This window comes from Macaca thibetana, chromosome 7 (assembly GCF_024542745.1).
Source record: "Macaca thibetana thibetana isolate TM-01 chromosome 7, ASM2454274v1, whole genome shotgun sequence".
NCBI classification, from domain to species: Eukaryota; Metazoa; Chordata; class Mammalia; order Primates; family Cercopithecidae; genus Macaca; species Macaca thibetana.
Window position 1 is genome coordinate 167,032,474 of NC_065584.1, and position 18,961 is coordinate 167,051,434.

An 18,961-nucleotide genomic window follows, 5' to 3' on the forward strand; every position below is an offset into this window, starting at 1 on the left:
AAAAAAAAAAAAAAAAAAGAAAGCTTTTTCTCCTTAGAGAAACAACACAAGAATCCCCACTTTTCACCACTTCTATTCAACATAGTACTGGAAATCCTAGCCAGAGCAAGTAGGCAAGAGAAAGAATTAAAAGGCATTCACAATGGAAAACAGGAAATCAAATTGTCCCTCATTGCAGACAGCATGATCATATACCTAGAAAACCCTAAAGACTCTACCAAAAAAATTGTTAGAACTAATAAACAACTTCGATAAAGCTGCAGAATGCAAAATTAATACACAATAATTAGTAATGTTTCTATACACTAATAGTGGACTTTTTGAAAAAGAAATCAAGAAAACAATCCCACTTAAAATGGCTCCAAAAAAAGATACCTAGAAATAAACTTAACCAAGTAGATTGAAAGTTCTCTACAATGAAAACTGTAAAACACTGATGAAAGAAATTGAAAAGGATACAAATAAAGGGAAGGATATTCCATGTTCATAGACTGGAAGAATTAATATTGTTAAAAATGTCCACACTACCCAAAGCAGTCTACAGATTCAGCGCAATTCTTGTCAAAATACCTATGGCATTCTTTCAAAAAATAGAAAAAAAAAATTCTAAAATTCACAGGGAACCACAAAAGACCCCAAATACCCATAGCAATCTTGAATAAGAACAACAAAGGTGGAGACATTGCACTCCTAACTTCAAAGTATACTGGAAGTCTATAGTAACCAAAACAGCATGGTACTGGCATAAAAATAGAGACAGAATAAAGAGCCCAGAAATAAATCCAAACTTTTACAGCCAACTGATTTTCACAAAGGTGCCAAGAACACACAATGGGGAAAGGACAATCCCTTTAATAAATAGCATTGGGAAAACTGGATACACATATGTGGAAAAAAATTAGACCCTTATTTCTCAACATATACGAATACCAACTCCAAACTGGATTAAAGACTTAAATAGGCCGAATGCAGTGGTTGATGCCTGTAATCTCAGCACTTTGGGACGCCAAGGCGAGCGGACCACCTGAGGCCAGGAGTTGGCGACCAGCCTGGCAAACATGGCAAAACCCTGTATCTACTAAAAATGCAAAAATTAGCTGGGCGTGTTGGTGCACACCTGTAATCCCAGCTACTCAGGAGAGTGAGGCAGGAGAATTGCTTGAACCTGGGTGGAGGAAACTGCAGTGAGTTGAGATTGCGCCACTGCACTCCACCCTGGGTGACAAAGCGAAACTCCGTCTCAAAACAAACAGAAAAAAACCTTAAATATAAGACCTGAAACTATAGAACTACTAGAAGAAAACACAGGAAAACTCCATGACATTGATCTGGGCAATGATTTTTTTAATATGGCCTCAAAAACAGAGGCGACAAAACCGAAAATAGACAAATGGGATTGCATGAAACTAAAAACTTCTGCGCTGCAAAGAAAACAATCAACAGAGTAAAGACACAACCTACAGAATGAGAGAAAATATCTGGAAACTACACATCTGATAAGGGGTTAATATCCAAAATATTTAAGGAGCTCAGACAAGTCAATAGCAGGAAAGCAAATAACCTGATTTTAAAAATAAGCAAAAGACATGAATAGACATTTTTCAAAAGAAGACATACAAATGGCCAACAGACATATGAAAAAGTCTCAATATCACTAATCATCAGGAAAATGCAAATTAACCACAAGGAGATATCACCTAACTCCTGTTCGAATGGCTGTTGTCGGGCTAGGTGCGGTGGCTCACGCCTGTAATCCCAGCACTTTGGGAGGTTGAGGCTGAGGTCAGGAGTTCAAGACCAGCCTAGCTAACATGGTGAAACCCTGTCGCTACTAAAAATACAAAAAATAAAAATAAAATAAAATAGCCAGACATGTGGTGGGTGCCTGTAATCCCAGCTACTCAGGAGCCTGAGGCAGAATTGTTTGAACCCGGGAGGCAGAGGTTACAGTGAGCCGAGATCACGCCACTGCACTCCAGCTATGCAACAGAGTGAGACTCCATCTCAAACAGAAAATAAAAAGAATCTGTTGTCAAAAAGACAAAAGATAACAAGTTGACAAGGAAGTAGAGAAAAGGGAACTTTATACACTATTGGTGGAGATTGAAATTTGTACAGCCATTATAGAAAACAGTGTGGCAGTTCCTCAAAAAAATTAAAAATAGAATTGTCAGTCATATGACTTGCACATTTTTATTATTACATATTGATCTTCTTTGTCTCTAATAATGTTTTTTACCTGAAAATCTGTTTTCTCTGATATGGCTACACCTATACATGGTTTGTCTCATATACCTATATATGGTTAATATTTACCTGGAATATCTTTTCTTTTACTTTCAACTTTATATTTAAGTGCATCTCTTGTAAGCAAAAAATGGCTAATCTTTTATTATATATATATACTTGTGTTTTTGAAATAGGCTGTCACTCTGTCACCCAGGCTGGAGCGCAGTGGCACAATCACAGCTTACTGTAGCCTGGACCTCTGATCCTCCCACCTCAGCTTTCCAAGCATCTGGGACTACATGCATGCAGCACCACACCTGGCTGATTTTTTTGTTTTTTGTAGAGAGGAGATCTCGCTGTGTTGCCCAGATTGGTCTTAAACTCCTGAGTTCAAGGGATCCTCCCATCTTGGCCCCTCAAAGTTCTGGGATTGCAGATGTGAGCCACCATGCCTGGCCTAATCATCTTTAAAATTTCATGTGACAATATTTACTTTTAACTGGATAATTGATTCCATTCACATATATAGGGATAAATGGTGAGTTAAGATTTATTTTGTGATTTCTATTATTTTTTGCATTTTCATTTTCTTTTGTTTAACTATTATTATCATTCCTTTCTTCCATTCTTGTGGATTAATTTTATTTTTTGCTTTATTTTTTCCTTTACTAGTTTGAAAGCTTTGCACTCAATTTCTATTCTTTTGATGATTACTCTAGAAGTTGTAACATACACATAAAATTTAGTAAAATCTTATGATACTAAATACCCACCTCTTGAACAGATCAAGGACTTTAGTATACTTTAACTCTGATTAATCCCATTGGTAATTTAACTTTATCTTGTCTTTATTTAAATTCGTTGTTATTTTTGTTAAATGGCTAATGTTTGTTTTGCCCTGACCAGTCTAAATTCCTGCATTTTCTTGCTTTGGGCATCTGAAGAGTACTCCTACTTTCTTGCTAATTTAGCACTTAAATAATTTTTAAATATAGTATGTGAGATGTATTGCAGCAGAAGGCTTTTATGGATGTATCCAGGATACCAAACTACTTGGAATGGACATCTCCTATTCATCTTTGTAATCCTTTTGTCTCATTCACTGTCTGGTATGTAGTGGGTGCTAAATTAATCATCATAGAATGAAGAGAAAAAGAGTTTTAGCCTGTGGGCTTGAGAAACTAGCTACCACTGATGGAAACAGGGACACTTAGTAGCAAAAATAAACTGGACTTAAACCAGAAGGTTCTAGATGTATTGAGTTTGAAGTTGACTTTGAAATTTCCAAGTAGCAATGGAAGTTAAAGATATTATAAAATCTTACATTTGGAACGTAAATAGTCATAATGTCCAAGTAAGTACCCACTACCCACCACAGGAATCCTAATGATAAAGATCATTACAGCCTATACCTTAACACTAAAAAAATACAGTCTGCACCCATTAATGCTAGAATTGGACATCTCTAACCCCAGAAAATTCTACCTTAAGTATCAAAATCTATATCTTATTTAGATTTAAACTTTTTTATCTGACTTCTAAATTAGTGCACATTATGACAACTCTCTTTTCCTGCTGATAATTCTTCAATATGAGTTCTCACAGACCTACTCCACTAGAGGCTCTCTTTATACCCTCTCATCTTTTCTAGAACCTTCCATTTATACAAACTAATATTCAGCAGCTGGTGATGTTAACATTGAAAGCAGGAGTAATTTTGCTAATGGCGGCTTATATACGTAAATGGCTTATGTATATACCCTATATATGTGGGCTGACAGAGTCACTCATTTAATGCAGATTCTTTTACTAAAGCCTAGTAATTCAGGATTGAGGAAGGCTTACCTTGTAGCTTGAAAGAGGTAGTTGATCCTGATAGAATATTGACATAGACTTGAACATACCTTGAAAAAGTCTTAGGGAAATTCCTGAACAGCATATCATTGACATGTGCAAATCGCTCTATAATTTACTAAAAGTTTTCATGTGCATTACTTTATGAGGGAAGTATAATCATGATCCATGGTGTGCAGATGAAGAAAATGTCTTAGAATGTAGATGACCCAAGGTCCCAAAGCATGGGGAAAAAACCTAGAACTTGAATCCAAATCTTCTAGCTCTCCACCACGTCATTACTCACTTACCCATTTTAGGTTTAGCTAGAGTCATTCCAAGAATATGGCTTTAGATCTTTGGGCCTTATTTCAAGGACAATGATGACACCACTCTCCTCTTACCTGTCCATATCTTGACCCCTTTAATGAAAGCTTTTTCTTTCTACCATCTGTGGTAAGCAGCTAATGCCTCCAAAGATGTCCATGCCCTAAACTTGTGAATATATTACCTAACATGGCAAAAGAGAAATTAGGTTACAGATGCAATCAGAGTTGCTAATCAGATGATTTTGAGATGAGGAGATTATTCTGGATTATCCAGATGGGCCCACTCTAATCACATGAGTCCTTAAAAGTGGATGAAAAAGCTGAAGGGAAACCTGCAAAATGACAGCATGAAAAAGACTCAACCCACCCACGCTGGATTCAAACATGGAAGAAGGAAGCCACAAATCAAGGAATACAGGTGGCTTCTGGAAGCTGGAAAAAGCAAGGAAAAGAATTTTCCCCCTAGAGCCTCCAGAAAGGAACACAGCCCTGGTGACACTTTGATTTTAGCTCAGTGTGGTCAAAAGCCCAGTGTCAGACTTCTGACCTACAGGACTGTAAGACAAATCAATTTGTATCATTGTAAGCCACTGTTATAATTAGAAAATAATATACCACCTCTTAACATTAGTTTTCCTAAAGATTATTTGACCTTCAAATTTTACAGTTACTTAGGAACACTTTTAAGATTAAAAAATAACTATAAGCTGACGCCTCCAAAATCAACATCTTTAGCCCTGACATTCTCCCCAGGCTTCAAATGTCTATATCCAACTGCTTATGGGGTATTTCCGCTTCCATGCCCCATGTGCATCTTGATGGAACTCACCTTCATTCCTTCCAGTCCTGCTCCTCCTTGTATAATATATTCCCTTATCTGAATTAGGGGCTGTCTACCTATACCAGAAACTCAGGAGTCCTCTTTCATGAACGCCTCAATTCTCCCTCTCTCCCACCAGTCAGTTGATCACTACGTGCTCTTTATTTTACCTCTGAAGTTATTTTTTCCTCTGCTGTCCATCCCAGCGACTTACCACCATCCTAGTTCTCACCCTCAGTATCTTTATTGCAACCTTCCCTTCCCTAATCTCTCTGCCTTTCAACTGGTCCTCCTGAAATCCAACCTCCACAAAGTTGAAAGTGATACACTGAATGTTTAAATCGGACCAAATGGCTCTCCTACTTAAAAATGTTCAAGCTGGGCACCATGGCTCATGCCTATGATCCCAGGACTTTGGGAGGCTGAGATGGGAGGATCCCTTGAGCCCAGGAGCTGAAGACCAGCCTAAACAAAGCAACATAAGAAGACTCTATCACTACAATCAATCAATCAATCAATCAATCAATAAAGCTGGGCGTGGTAGTGGTGGTCCCAGCTACTCAGGAGGCTGAGGTGGGAGGATTGCTTCAGCCCAGGAGGTCAAGGCTGCAGTGTGTCATGATCACAACAATGTACTGCAGCCTGGGTGATAGAGTGCTCAAAAGAATAAAAAATAAGGAAATAAAATTAAAATTAAAATGTCCAAAGGTCACACTTCTTCACATGGCCTTTATGCAAGATGTCTCCTTGTCTGGCCTCCCACTGTCACTCCCGGGGCCATCTCTTGCTATTCTCTGCTGTCCTTTCTCCCTGCCCTTAACGTCTCTGCTATGTGAAATGACTATATAGCGTGTTACAGCTGTGAAAGTAATTTTGCAAATAATATCTCATTTCTCAAAATAACTAACCAGAGAGGTAGGAAAAAAAAAAAAAACCTTTGTATTATTCTCATTTTACAAATTAAAAGGCTGAAGTTCAAAAAAGTTAGGTGATTGTTGAGGGCATACAGCCAGGAGGAAGTAGAAGAAGACAAGAATCCCCTCCCTCCCCATACCTTTGGGCACATTGGCCAGTGCTTGTTCTAACTGTTTGAAATGACAGCATAAGAAAGCTGACTCTAACAATTAGAATATGAAGGCAGAGGCTGGCACAGTGGCTCACGTCTGTAATCCCAGCACTTTGGGAGGCCAAGGCAGGTGGATCACTTGAGGCCAGGAGTTGGAGACCAGCCTGGCCAACATGGTGAAATCCCGTCTGTACTAAAAATACAAAAATTAGTTGGGTGCAGTGGCATGTGCCTGTAATCCCAACTACTCAGGAGGCTGAGGCAGGAAAATCACTTGAACCCGGAAGGCCAAGGTTAAAGTGAGCCAAGATCACTCCTCTGCACTCCAGCCTGGGCGACAGAGTGAGACTCTGTCTCAAAAAAAAAGAATATGAAGGCAGAGAATGAGGGGAGCATGAGTGAAAACAAAACAAAGAATAGCATGTTGAAGGTTTGTTTGGTTTTTGTGTTTTCGAAACACTGTGATTATTCCTTACTGTCCAGTTCTAAATGTTTGTTCAAGCCTCCAGACGTCTTAAAAGACAGATGCTACAGCCTGCCGAACTTTTAGTCCCTTGAAGATGAAAACTTCTGCTTCCTGAAACTCTCTCAATTACCAAAAATAATTGTGTGGTGCTGAATAAATCCTCAGTGATGCAGTCAGCACATGGGCACGGCAGTGTATTAGATCTCACAGAATAAGAACGATTACAACAAAGGTGCTACTACCAAGTTCTTTCTCAATAGCTTCTGTTAGAAAATATACATCCTTATTTTCTACTCCTTGGTTCAAGATAAAAAGTAGAGCACATTAATAAATGGTCTTACACAAAGTAATACTTATTACGTGATCTAGCCAAATGTCCCTGTCAGGGTCCCCCAGACAACCTTTGTCTACCCCAGGAATTCCGGGCTCTTTTGTGTACTTTTAGCTGTCGTAGCGTCCTCTTCAAGACTTTTACTCTTCTTCTCTCCTGACACACCAAGAGTCTTTAATTCTCATTCTAAAAGCAATGAATTTGGCATCAGATTGACAATTGTGCAATTGCAGAAACCCCATCCATCCCTTCGTCAGTGCAGCCATGCAGCTTTCCTGGGGTACCTCACATCTCCTCTATCAGAAAGAAATCACTGACCCCAACACCCCTAGGGCCTCCTACAGCCTCTGCTTCCATGACTCAGCAGTGACTTAATCTTCTTCTTCCGGCCCTCTAAGCCAGAGTCAGACCCAAAGACCACACATTCCAGTCCCACCCCTGAGGCCCAGGCAGTCTCCTCTCTCTTCCAGTTTCGTGGCTCTCCTGTTTTAACCACTGCTGGAATCTCATCTTCCAGGTTCAAATCTCAGAGGCAGTCAGGTAGCCTTAATGGGGCTGCTGAGGAAAGTTTAAGTGTGCACCATTATATGTCTACCGTCACACCCTGCAGCTCCTCCTCAGCAACGACACCATCCATCCCCATTGCTCATGGAGGTTCCCAGGCCTGGAAAGACTAAAAGACTGAGCCAGCAAGTAGAGATGTCATCGATGCAGCCTGTCCCTGAGCAGGTGACAGGTGTACTCTCCTCTCTTCCCTATCCTCTTTTTATCCTCAGAGGACTGGATTCAGCCTTGGGTTCCTGTCCTCTGGGTTCCTTCACCTTAGCCACAGTGAATGCTCTTAATAAAGTAGGAAACAAATGGTGATCACCATCTCATATTTTTCTGCCAGGCAGAAAAACTTCATGACAATTTTACAGGATTCAAACACCCTTTCCTGTGGGGTTAGAAATTTCTAAGTGTGCCCTTTTCATGGGCTTAGAAAAATCTTTTTTCTTTTCAGTCTTTCATATGATTTTATTTTCTTCCTTCAACCATAATAATATGATATCCAAATTTTGTCTTAACCGGTGAGTCTGTAAACACAGGCTTATCTATCCCACTTACAGGCAAGGCAAATGTTGCTTCTTGAAATGGTCCCACCATGGACCCTCTGGTCATCTAACCCAAGTGTCCCCTTTGCCTGGCTTTATCTTCACATTTTATGTGGCCACTTCATTGAATCTCATTCCAGACTTTAACTTTTTCATGACTTCCGTGACTTTGCCATGTTTTTCACATAGAACGTGTCTGACCTTTACTGCATTGCCACCACCTTGGGACCTTGAGCCTTCTTGTTAGCGCTGTCACTCCCAGAGGCTGCTCCCCCTCTCCCAACTTTTCAAGAACCACTTTTTCCTTTGGGCGGCATCTTGGAAACTTGCTGTTGAACTATCCGGGCTTAGAAATTCTAACTCCATGGAAACGGTGTTTGAATCGTCTGAAAATGTCACTGGAATCTGAAACATAAAATTGTCATATTTTCCAGGCTCAGTAAAGATCTCATCACAATAAAGTCTTCCAGAATCTACCTCTGAATCCCCCTAACACATCTCTCTTCTCTTCTTACACTTACTAGAACCAAGAGTAGCTTCAACTGGAACAGTATTAATTGTGGGAGCTCCCTGCTGAGACGGAGGCACAATTGGAAGAAAGAGAAAGTAAAAAAGAAATTGCTGGTTGCAAAGAAGTTGCTCCTGAAGGGGTTCTGTGGACTGCTTGACTGCCCCTACATATCACTCATTAGCATCTCATCCTCAGCTTCCATTCTTAACCCTGCCCTCTTCTCTCTGAGAACCTCATTAAGAGAACCAGTTCCCTTAAGAATATTACCTCCTTCCAGGCAACTGAAAATTACACTATTTCTGCATCCATCTTCATCTTCACCCCAGTTTCATTCCTCCTGTTTACGACTGTTCCCCACACCTGTGCCTTAGGCATCCCCCCTGCCTCACCTCCTGAGGAGCTTTCTTCATCAGTCTTTACATCTCTGCCTTAGGCCTGAAATCTCTCCCTCCCTCCTGGCCCTTTCCCCTCAGTGGATAAACATGTCTGTATCTCCCACTTAAAAAAAAAAAAATCCTACCTTAATCCTGTATGGTAGACAGAATATTACACTCCCCACCAAAATCTGTCTACCTCCTACTCCCTGGAACCTATGAATGTTACCTTACATGGCAAAAGAGGCTTTGCAGATGTGATTAAGGTAAAGATCTTGAGATGGGGAGATGGTCCTGGATTATCCAGGCAGGAACAAGGTAATCCCAAGGGTCCTTACATGAGGGAAACAGGAGGGCCCGAGTCAGAGAAGGAGAAGGAGTTGGGACAACAGAAACACAGATCAGAGTGATGCCATTGCTGGAAAAGGGCCATGAGCCATGGTCTCCATAAAGTGGAAGAGGCAAGGAAGAGGTTCTCTTTTAGAGCCTTCAAAAAAACAAAATAAAGCAAAACAAAAGAAAAACAGCCTTGATGACACCTTAATTTTAACACCATAAAACCCATTTTTGAACTTCTGATATCCCATAACTGTAAGACAATAATGTTTTTGCTGGTGGTGGTTGTTTTTTGTTTGTTTGTTTTTGAGACAGAGTCTTGCTCTGTCGCCCAGGCTGGAGTGCAGTGGCGTGATCTCAACTCACTGAAACCTCTGCCGCCTGGGTTCAAGTGATTCTCCTGCCTCAGCCTCCCTAGTAGCTGGGACTACAAGTGTGCACCACCATGGTCAGCTAATTTTTGTATTTTCGATAAAGACAGGGCTTCACCATGTTGGCCAGGATGATCTTGCTCTCTTGACCTTGTGATCCGCCTGCCTCGGCCTCCCAAAGTGCCGGGATTACGGGCAGGAGCCACCGCGCCCAGACGGTTTTGTTGCTTTAAGCCACTAAGTTTGTATAATTTGTTAGGACAGAAAGTGGAAACTAATACACCTCACATCCCTCTTTAGCTAATTTTCAAACACTGTCCTCTCTTTCTCATGCAAACTTCTTTATCAGCTCAATTCATTTTCTCATTAATTCTCCAAATCACTGTACTCTCTCCCCAGATTGCACTCAGTATATTTTCCTTCCAATTCTCATCCTGGAATATTCCCATCACTAGAATTTTATCTCTCTGTATCCTCAGAGTATTAGCTATAGGCCAGGCGCGGTGGCTCACGCCTGTAATCCCAACACTTTGGGAGGCCAAGGCAGGCAGATGGCTTGAGCTCAGAAGTTCAAGACCAGCCTGAGCAACATGGTAAAACCCCATCTCTATCAAAAATACAAAAAGTTAGCCGGGCATGGTGGTACACACTTGTGGTCTCAGCTACTCAGCAGGTTGGGGTGGGGTAATCACCTGAGTTTGGGAGGCAGAGATTGCAGTGAGCTGAGATCAGATTGTGCCACTGCACTTTCTAGCCTGGGCGACAGAGTGAGACACCATTTAAAAAAATAATAATAAAATTCAAAGTACATAATAAACACAAAATTTTCTCTTAAAACAAAAACTATTGCCTCTGGCCCTAGTTGCCCTGAGCCTTGTTTCTTCATGAATAGCAGACCCTCCTCTGCTCTTGGGGTTTTCTCCTTTCTATGGATAAAAATCTCTGTGTAAGTGGATTTCCTGGAAGAAGGGAGAACATGGAAACAACTGGTAAAAGTTATTCTACTCATTGCTCATGTCTTTCACATCCCCCTGTGCCCTCTGTCAGCCCTGGTGCCTCACCCTGCACAAAGCTCAGCCCACCATTCCTTCACCCAAACCAGAGTCCCTTATTTCCTAAAGCCCTCCTCCAGCTTCCGGTTAGGTCCATCAGAATCCTGCACCTCTCAGCCATTCACAGCATAGCTCGCCCTTGACTTCCTGAGGACTTCAACATGTAAGCAAGGCCCTGGCTCCTCTTCTTTCCCCAGTGTCAAGGTGACCCTCTGAGCCTGTCCTGGTCTCTGAGGTCGCTGTTCTGTCTCTTCCCAATGCACTGTCTCCTGGACCCCACACTGGTGGTGCCACCTCGGGAGATGAGGCAGATGGCACATTGAAATATCTTGAATGTCACTGAGTAGAGGCTGTTCTCATAGGTACCGAATCCCTCTCTTTATTATTTGCTATATCACATTGAAGGGTCTGGGTGAGTCCTCTGTAGGCATTGGCCCCTCCATTGAAGAGAACCGATTGCCTCTTATCTCTGCCTCAGCAACTGTTGTGTCTGCTTGGCCCGCTTGCTTTTTACACATAACATTTTTGGCATCTAGTTTTCTCAGCTTGGCTGACACTTGATGCTACCACATTTCCAGTGTTTTGTTTTGTTTTGTTTTGTTTCCTCTATTTGGGCTCCAAGGTTCTGAGACAGAGAGTCTTGACTCTAACTCCTCCTTGAAGAAGACTCAGCAGCTGAAAATATCCTCCACCCCATGCAAGCATGCTCTAGAATGGTTTCCTGGGGGACAGACAGCAGCTGGCCATGCAGCAGAAGCCACACTCTGTGCCGACTAGCTTCTTCAGGGTCTCTTTTCTTTTCCCTGGTTAAGAACAAGCTCATGTTCTTCAGCCATTACCTCCTCCACCAAAGACCTGATGGGACTGACAAAAAGCAACAACCGATAAACAAGAGCAAGCTTTAGCATCTTAAAAATATGCTCGCCAGAGTTTATTTTACATTTTCAGTTGAAGCGTGGCAAGATAAAAGTGAGAGACTCTTGTACATGTATGCCTCAAGCTCAGAAGATCAAACAATTCAAATATAAATTCCAGAAAGATCTATTAGAACAGGGAGAAACCTGGTCAAAAATGAAAAGAAATTTCCCCCAGCTACAGGGAAACACTGATTTTCAAATTAAAAGACCCTACAAAGTGTGGGGCAGGATGACTGAGAAATGACCCACACTCAGACACATCATTGCAACATTTCAGAATACCAAAAATGAAGCAAACAAGTCTAAAACTTCTAGACTCTAGAGAAAGAAAAATAGGTTACTTAAAAAGAAAGAAGAGATCGGGCGCAGTGGCTCACTCCTGTAATCCCAGCATTTTGGGAGGCTGAGACGGGTAGGTCACCTGAGGTCAGTAGTTCGAGACCAGCCTGGCCAAGATGGCAAAACCCTATCTCTATGAAAAATACAAAACTTAGCTGAGCATGGTGGCAGGCGCCTGTAGTTCCAGCTACTCAGGAGACTGAGGCACAAGAATCACTGGAACTCAGGAGGTAGAGGGTTTGTTTGTTTGTTTTTGTTTTTGTTTTTGTTTTGAGACGGAATCTCACTCTGTCACCCAGGCTGGAGTGCAATGGCGTGACCTTGGCTCACTGCAACCTCCGCCTCCCAGGTTCAAGCAATTGTCCTGCCACAGCCTCCCTAGCAACTAGGACTACAGGCGAGTGCAACCATGGCCAGCTAATTTTTGTATTTTTAGTAAAGATGGGGTTTCACCATGTTGACCAGGATGGTCTCGATCTCTTGACCTCATAATCTGCCCACCTCGGCCTCCCAAAGTGCTGGGATTACAGGCACGAGTCACTGCACCTGGTCCCCAGGAGGTAAAGGGGCTTCTGCCTCCAAAAAAAAAAAAAGGAAGGAAGGAAGAATTAAACGTAAGATTCCCATCAGTGATACTTGTTGACAATAGAATACCTTGCTCCCCTGATGGAGCAGTTTCTTTAAAAGTTTAGCTAACTGATTAGTCAGAAGAAATGAGATCCAGGAAGCAGTAGCTCCAACCCAGCCCAGCCATAAAGGGATGTCCCATTATGACACTAATGCAAAGGCCTAGAGAAAAAAACACTGCAAATTGCAACAGACTGACTGAAATAAATTTACATCATAAATTCAATGATCTCACCTTATGTCCACAAATACCTATTACACACCTGTTATTCAGCCAACAAAGCACAGAGGATATGATGATGAGAAAGACAGACTGTCCCTGCTCTCATGAAGCTTACAGTCTAGCCCAGAGGACACTCTCTGTGGCCAGTCCCAGCATTTCTTCCAAGTACACAGTCTGGCTGTTCTCTGGCTCCATCCCAGGACTGCAGTTCTTTGGCATCTTGGTGAAGCCATATGTGACTCAGCTGCTGGCCATTCAGTGGGAAAAAGGATTCCAGGGATGGCATTCCCCTTCTGACCCATGGCCCATCCTTCTGTCTTCCAAGCCAGGATAGTGTTTCCTCTCATCCTTCACCAGCCCACTGCTTCTTAGAAGGGAAGCCATCAGTGAGTGATCAGTGCCCTCCTTCAGGCTGGTCCCTCTGTACTCAACTTGCCAGAAATTCCTCCAAAGTATGGCCTGTGGATGACCTCTTTCCTGAGGCAGATGCTCCCCATTTTATGTTCTTTTTGATTTTCAATCAAAATGCAATGAAGTGAAGTAAAATGGAGAAAGTAATTCAATGCATATGATAAAGCTGCCATTTTACCTGGAATCAGGATGAGCTGAGAGATTAAGGACAGAAAGAAAATTGGAAGTTAATTGCTACTTAATAGCAGAATAAGGAACTGAGAATGGCTTGCTTTTCTTATTATCAGTCCTCCCTGAATTACAAAATAAACAGGATAAAACTTAGTATTTTCTCTATGCAGAATAAAGGGTGACATTAAGAGGTTCTAGTAATTAAATTTAATTGGAACCAGATTTATAAAACAGACTGTGAGCTGTTGAGGACAAGGACTCTGTCTTATTTACCTTCGTCTTCAAGTAAATGCTAGCTATTGTCACTGCTGTTGATGCTGTTATCTAATTATTATGTGTAACAGAATATAGAAATCATTGCCTCACAGGATGCACAGAAAAGGATTTTACTTTTATTGATAAATATTAGATTTTTCTATGCTAAATCATGGCTGAACCAAAAGAACATGTGCCGCTTTTCTTTGTTTTTTTGTTTTGTTTTGTTTTGAGACAGAGTCTCGCTCTATCACCCAGGCTGGAGTGCAGCGGTGCGATCTCTGCTTACTGCAACCTCCGCCTCCCAGGTTCAAGCCATTCTCCTGCCTCAGCCTCCCCAGCAGCTGGGACTATAGGCGCATGCCACCATGCTCAGATAATTTTTGTATTTTTAGTAGAGACAGGGTTTCACCATATTGGCCAGGCTGGCCTTGAATTCCTGACCTTGTGACCCACCTGCCTTGGCCTCCCAAAGTGCTGGGATTACAGGCATGAGCCACCGTGCCCGGCCCATGTACCACTTTTCAAGAGATAGCTTTATATGGTAGTGTTTCTATTTAATCACTAGGAATAATATTTGTGTGAAGGCTCTTATAAGAATTCGTCATTTAAAAAAGCTCTTTCTCCTCCTCGATCATCTGCACATCACGTTATTGATCCATGAAAAATAAAACTTCATCTCTCTAAGCACATTCACCTCCTCCTATTGTAGATTGACCTCCTGCATTGAGGCAAATGAATGCTTTGTTGGGAAAACCAGAAGCAAGTCCACATAGTCACAAGGAGGACGTCCATAGTGCCTCTGTGGCATGGCCTGGGCGGCAGGGAAGCACCAAGGAAGAGGATCAAAGAAGAGGGAAGCCGGGAAGACAGAGTAAAGGGCCAAGGGAAAATGGGAACAACGTAAGGAAAAGGAGAGCCTTGTGGCGGTAGAGGATGCACCTTGGAAAAAGAGAAAGGGAAAACAAGAGTGAGAAATAACAACAACAGAAAGCCAACCAAAAACCTGAGAGAAGACATGCCTGTGGCAGGGGATGCTGGACAATGTCGCATGGCTGTGTGTCCAGAGAGAAGAAGTGGGCTTGGTGAACAACCAGTAGTGTCTGCCACAAGCCACCCCTCTGGGCACAGAATATCTTTTTCTCCCCTCTTAGGACACAGAAAACAAGGGGATGTTTTCTGGGCCAAGGGGATACCTGGGTCAGAGCAACAGGAAGATGGAAGAGAAGGCTCGTGGGGAGAGAAACAGATAGTAAGTTCTCTTCCTCCAGTTCCAAATTTTTCTTGAGGTGGGGAAAGTGTTATATACATTTTCATCCACGTAAGCAGGCACAATAAATGCCTAACATAGAACAGAACAAAATAAGACTAATAATTCTAAAACTAGCATTTATTGAGCCACCATGATTGTCCATGCCTTCCACCAGGCACGATGCACAGGTTATTTCCTTGAATCCTCATAACTAGCCTGTGAAAGGGAGGTTTCTCTATTCCTCTGTTACAGATGGGAAAAATAATTCTGAAGGAGATTAAATATTTTTCTTCATGGTCAAACATAACGTGATGTGTGTGTCTAAATAGAACAAGACCTAAAGAATCACACAGTGCTTTCAAAGTCTGAAAACAGCTTGATGAGTCTTGTTACATTTGCTTTAAACATTTACCTAGTAAAATAGTCAGATGATTTATTAATACTCTCATGGGACAAATGAATAAACAGGGGTGCAAGTCACACAGCCGGGAGAAAGTGACAGAACTGTGGCTGTGGCTAAATCTCCCAATTCCCTGATACATTATTTTCCACACTTCTTCAGAGTTGACAGGAAAGAAGGGAGATCAACTCATCCATGGAAGTGAGCATGGTTCTGAAAGGAGCAGAGAATCTCCAGCGAATGCGGGAAAGCAAAGGTTGTTCCTTTACAGTTATGTTGAGTTGAGGTCACTCTACTGATGAAACAGATAAACCCCCAAATCTCAGCAAGTAACAAACAGGGGATTCTTTTTCATTTGACGTGCAAAAGAGGTGCTCTCAGTCATCAGGTAGCTTTCTTCCAAGTGGCGATTCCAAGGCCCAGGCTCCTTCTCTCCTGTGTCTCTGCCAACTTCAACACGTGGCTTCCACGGCTGCCATGACTGGGAAAAGAGAGGATGGGTAGGAAAGTTTTATGGGCTGGGCCTGGGAATGGACCTGTCACCTTCACCCATATTCCAGTGGCTTAAAACTCAGACATGCCTGTGGCAAGGGATGCTGGGCAATGTGGTGTGGCTGTGTGTCCAGAGAGAAGTGGGCTTTGTGAACAACCAGTAGTGTCTGCCACAGGTCACCTCTCTGGGCACGGAATATCTGTTTCTCCCTTCTCAAGATGCAGAAAACAGACTCATGCTCAATGTCAGCCATAACAACCAGCTCACAGCCCAGGATCTCTGGGTCCAGATGAGGCTCTTTGTGGTGCAACAACCAAAGAGCCAGAGGACAGCCTATCTCACCTCCACATATATGCCAGTCAAACCATAGTGGAGTAGGAACCGGAAAACCACAATAAGTCCCAGCCAGATATGAGAAGAATGGGAGACCCACAGTGTCACAAGTCCAAAGCAGTGATGCAATCCTGCCTGGCCCCTTCCCCTGGCCCTAGGGGAAGTTTCTTTCCTAACCCAGATTCTGCCTTAGGGAAATACTCTATGTCCCTTGTTCTCATGGCCACTGGCTCAACCTTCTGGGAGGGGTCACTGTTGAAGTGGGTATGGGTGAGTATGAGGTCCTGCATTCGCATCAGCCCACCTCCACTTGTGCAAGGCTTGCATAGTGGGGATTGTTTTAAGTCTCAGTCAAAAGCGTTTTAAATGTAGGCTACCGGTTTTCCTTGGCAATCCAGTGATCTCAAAAACTTGGCAGGTTTCTGATGTATTTTCTTCCAGGTAGTTCCATGTGCCAGGAATCATACTCCAAACTCTTTCTTAGATGTAATTCTCAAGTCTGATGTCTTTACTGCCTCTTTGCCTCCATTCCATCTCTCTACCTAATGCTGCTACCTTGAGGCCATTGCAAACAATAGGTAATAAGGCCACACCTTTCATCTGATCTTCACCACGGGACTCAATCACTGTGTTTCACTGATATTGGCCTTATTTTTTATATGTATTGTCCAAAGGCATTGGCTTTTCTCTATATTCTTTTTCATTTATGCTTGCTAACTGGCTAAACATTTCCTGAGTGTGTTTGTATTTCATAGTAGAATACAAAAAGTAAAAAGTAAAAACCAACACATTTTTTTTCTAGAGCCACAGTTTTATTCAATACGTAGCCTGCCTTTAAAATGATCAAAGGTAATAGTTTTACCAGATGTCATGGCACTGCATGACACAGATCTCCATCTTTCCAACACCTGATAGCAATTTTCTCACTCAATGACTAGACGGTAAGCCAACACCACATATTTTGAGTTTTGTTACAGAAATACCTCACTTCAAGGTACCAAGTACCAGTTTCTCAACTAGGTAACACTAGCTGTAATGTAGCAGGTAAAGCACAAAAGCAGAAAATCTCAACGGCATCATATAATATTAGTTTATTTCTGGCTCATATGAATCCAAAATAGGTGTTTGTGGTCAGCAAGTAACTCCTCCAGTGGTGATTCAGGGACCCAGAATCCCTCCATCTTGTAGTTCTATCTTCTCCAAGGTTAATACAGAAGGTCAAGAATGTATGGGAGCCCAGAACATAAAGCAAGACCCTTTCACTCACATTCCACTGGCTAGAACTTGATCACATGGCCACGTTCATTGCAAAGGAAGCTAGGATGTGTCATCTAGCCGTATTCCCAGGAAGAAGAGAAAACGTATGTGGTAATTAGCTACCTATGCCATATACATCCAGTTCCCAAATTCTAATTTAGCATTCTCTTCTTGTGTCTAGATATAGAAAAAGCCAAAATAATTAAGGACTATTTAAAGCAATTTTGCTTCAAACATTTATTGAGCATATACTATATGCAAATCAATGGGCTAGACAGAGTATGAAATCTGTTTGGAACAATGTATGTGAGTGGAAGATTCTCTGTAAGAATCCTTGTATTATTTGTCACTGCCTTCTTTCCAAAAGCAGGAAGAAACGACACACACTGTGTGCCCTGGGCCTTATTTCAGGATGGAAGATGAAAGCAATTGTTTTGACTGAAGCCCCCTTTTAGTGGGGGAAAAAAGGAATGGTCTGGCTAAATGCTCCTAAAATAATTCCATTTCCAAGGGAGTATTGCCCACCCCAGAAACATCATCTATCTCCCTCTCCGAACTTCCAGGCATCAAGACTTTCCTTGCTGATCTTCAGGGATAGGCAGGTATCTCCCTGCCTCTCCTCTTCTGTCCTACCAAGAAGTTCAAATATGGCAGTCAGTAGATGACTGGCACTGATGTTTCCCTATGCCCACTCCTCTCTGTCTCATTAGAAACCCAATGCCTTCCAAAATGGCTTCCCTGAGCCACACTTCAGATTCTATTCCCGAGGCCTGGGTTGCTAATACTGAAAGCTCTAAGGCTTCCTAGGGCATCTGGCAAATATAACCTGGACATTCTTTGCCCTCCCACTAGTCTGGAGCCAACTGAAAGGGGTGCATGTCCCTATCCCTTCCTCTAGGATTCAGATGGTCTCTTTGCTCCAATACCCAACCAGCCTCTCTTCTCCCCTGTCCCTTCAGGCATAGCTTGTTTCATTCCAGACCTCACATTTCACAACAAATCAAGCCATCCCAAATGAAAAAGGAAACCTCAAATATGATCACATTCCTGTCCAAAGCCAGCCAAACCCATAAAATGCTCTAAGTCATTGATAAGCCTTCTCATCCAAGAAGCTCCTTGGGGATTCCAGGGAACAGCAGGTCAAAGCAATGCCCAGAGAGACTGACGATGTCATAAAGTCAATATCCATATGAAGAGATTCCTCCTTTGCTACTGCTCCACAAGCTGTCTCTGAGCCTTTTCTGTGACAGGCTGAGCTCATCCAGTCACCCCTGGATTTGGTTTTGGCCTTTAAGCTCCTCCCCACTCTAAGCAATCTTTGCCTCAGTGACCAGAGAGCAATCAGAATTGGATTTGGGAGCAAAGGACCATCACAGTGGGCTTCCTCCTCCAGCCCCATGTTTCCCTGCAAGAGGAATCAGGCAGCCCCCAGAAGCCAGTGGAGAGTGCACTGACAGAGCCCAGCAGGGCT

General features: G+C 42.4%; 1 pseudogene; it reads right to left on the reverse strand.

Annotated features, from left to right (window-relative positions):
• Window positions 1-8,091: 8,091 nt before the first annotated feature.
• LOC126959458 (peptidyl-prolyl cis-trans isomerase NIMA-interacting 4-like) lies at window positions 8,092-8,497 on the reverse strand (annotated as a pseudogene).
• Window positions 8,498-18,961: the final 10,464 nt, after the last annotated feature.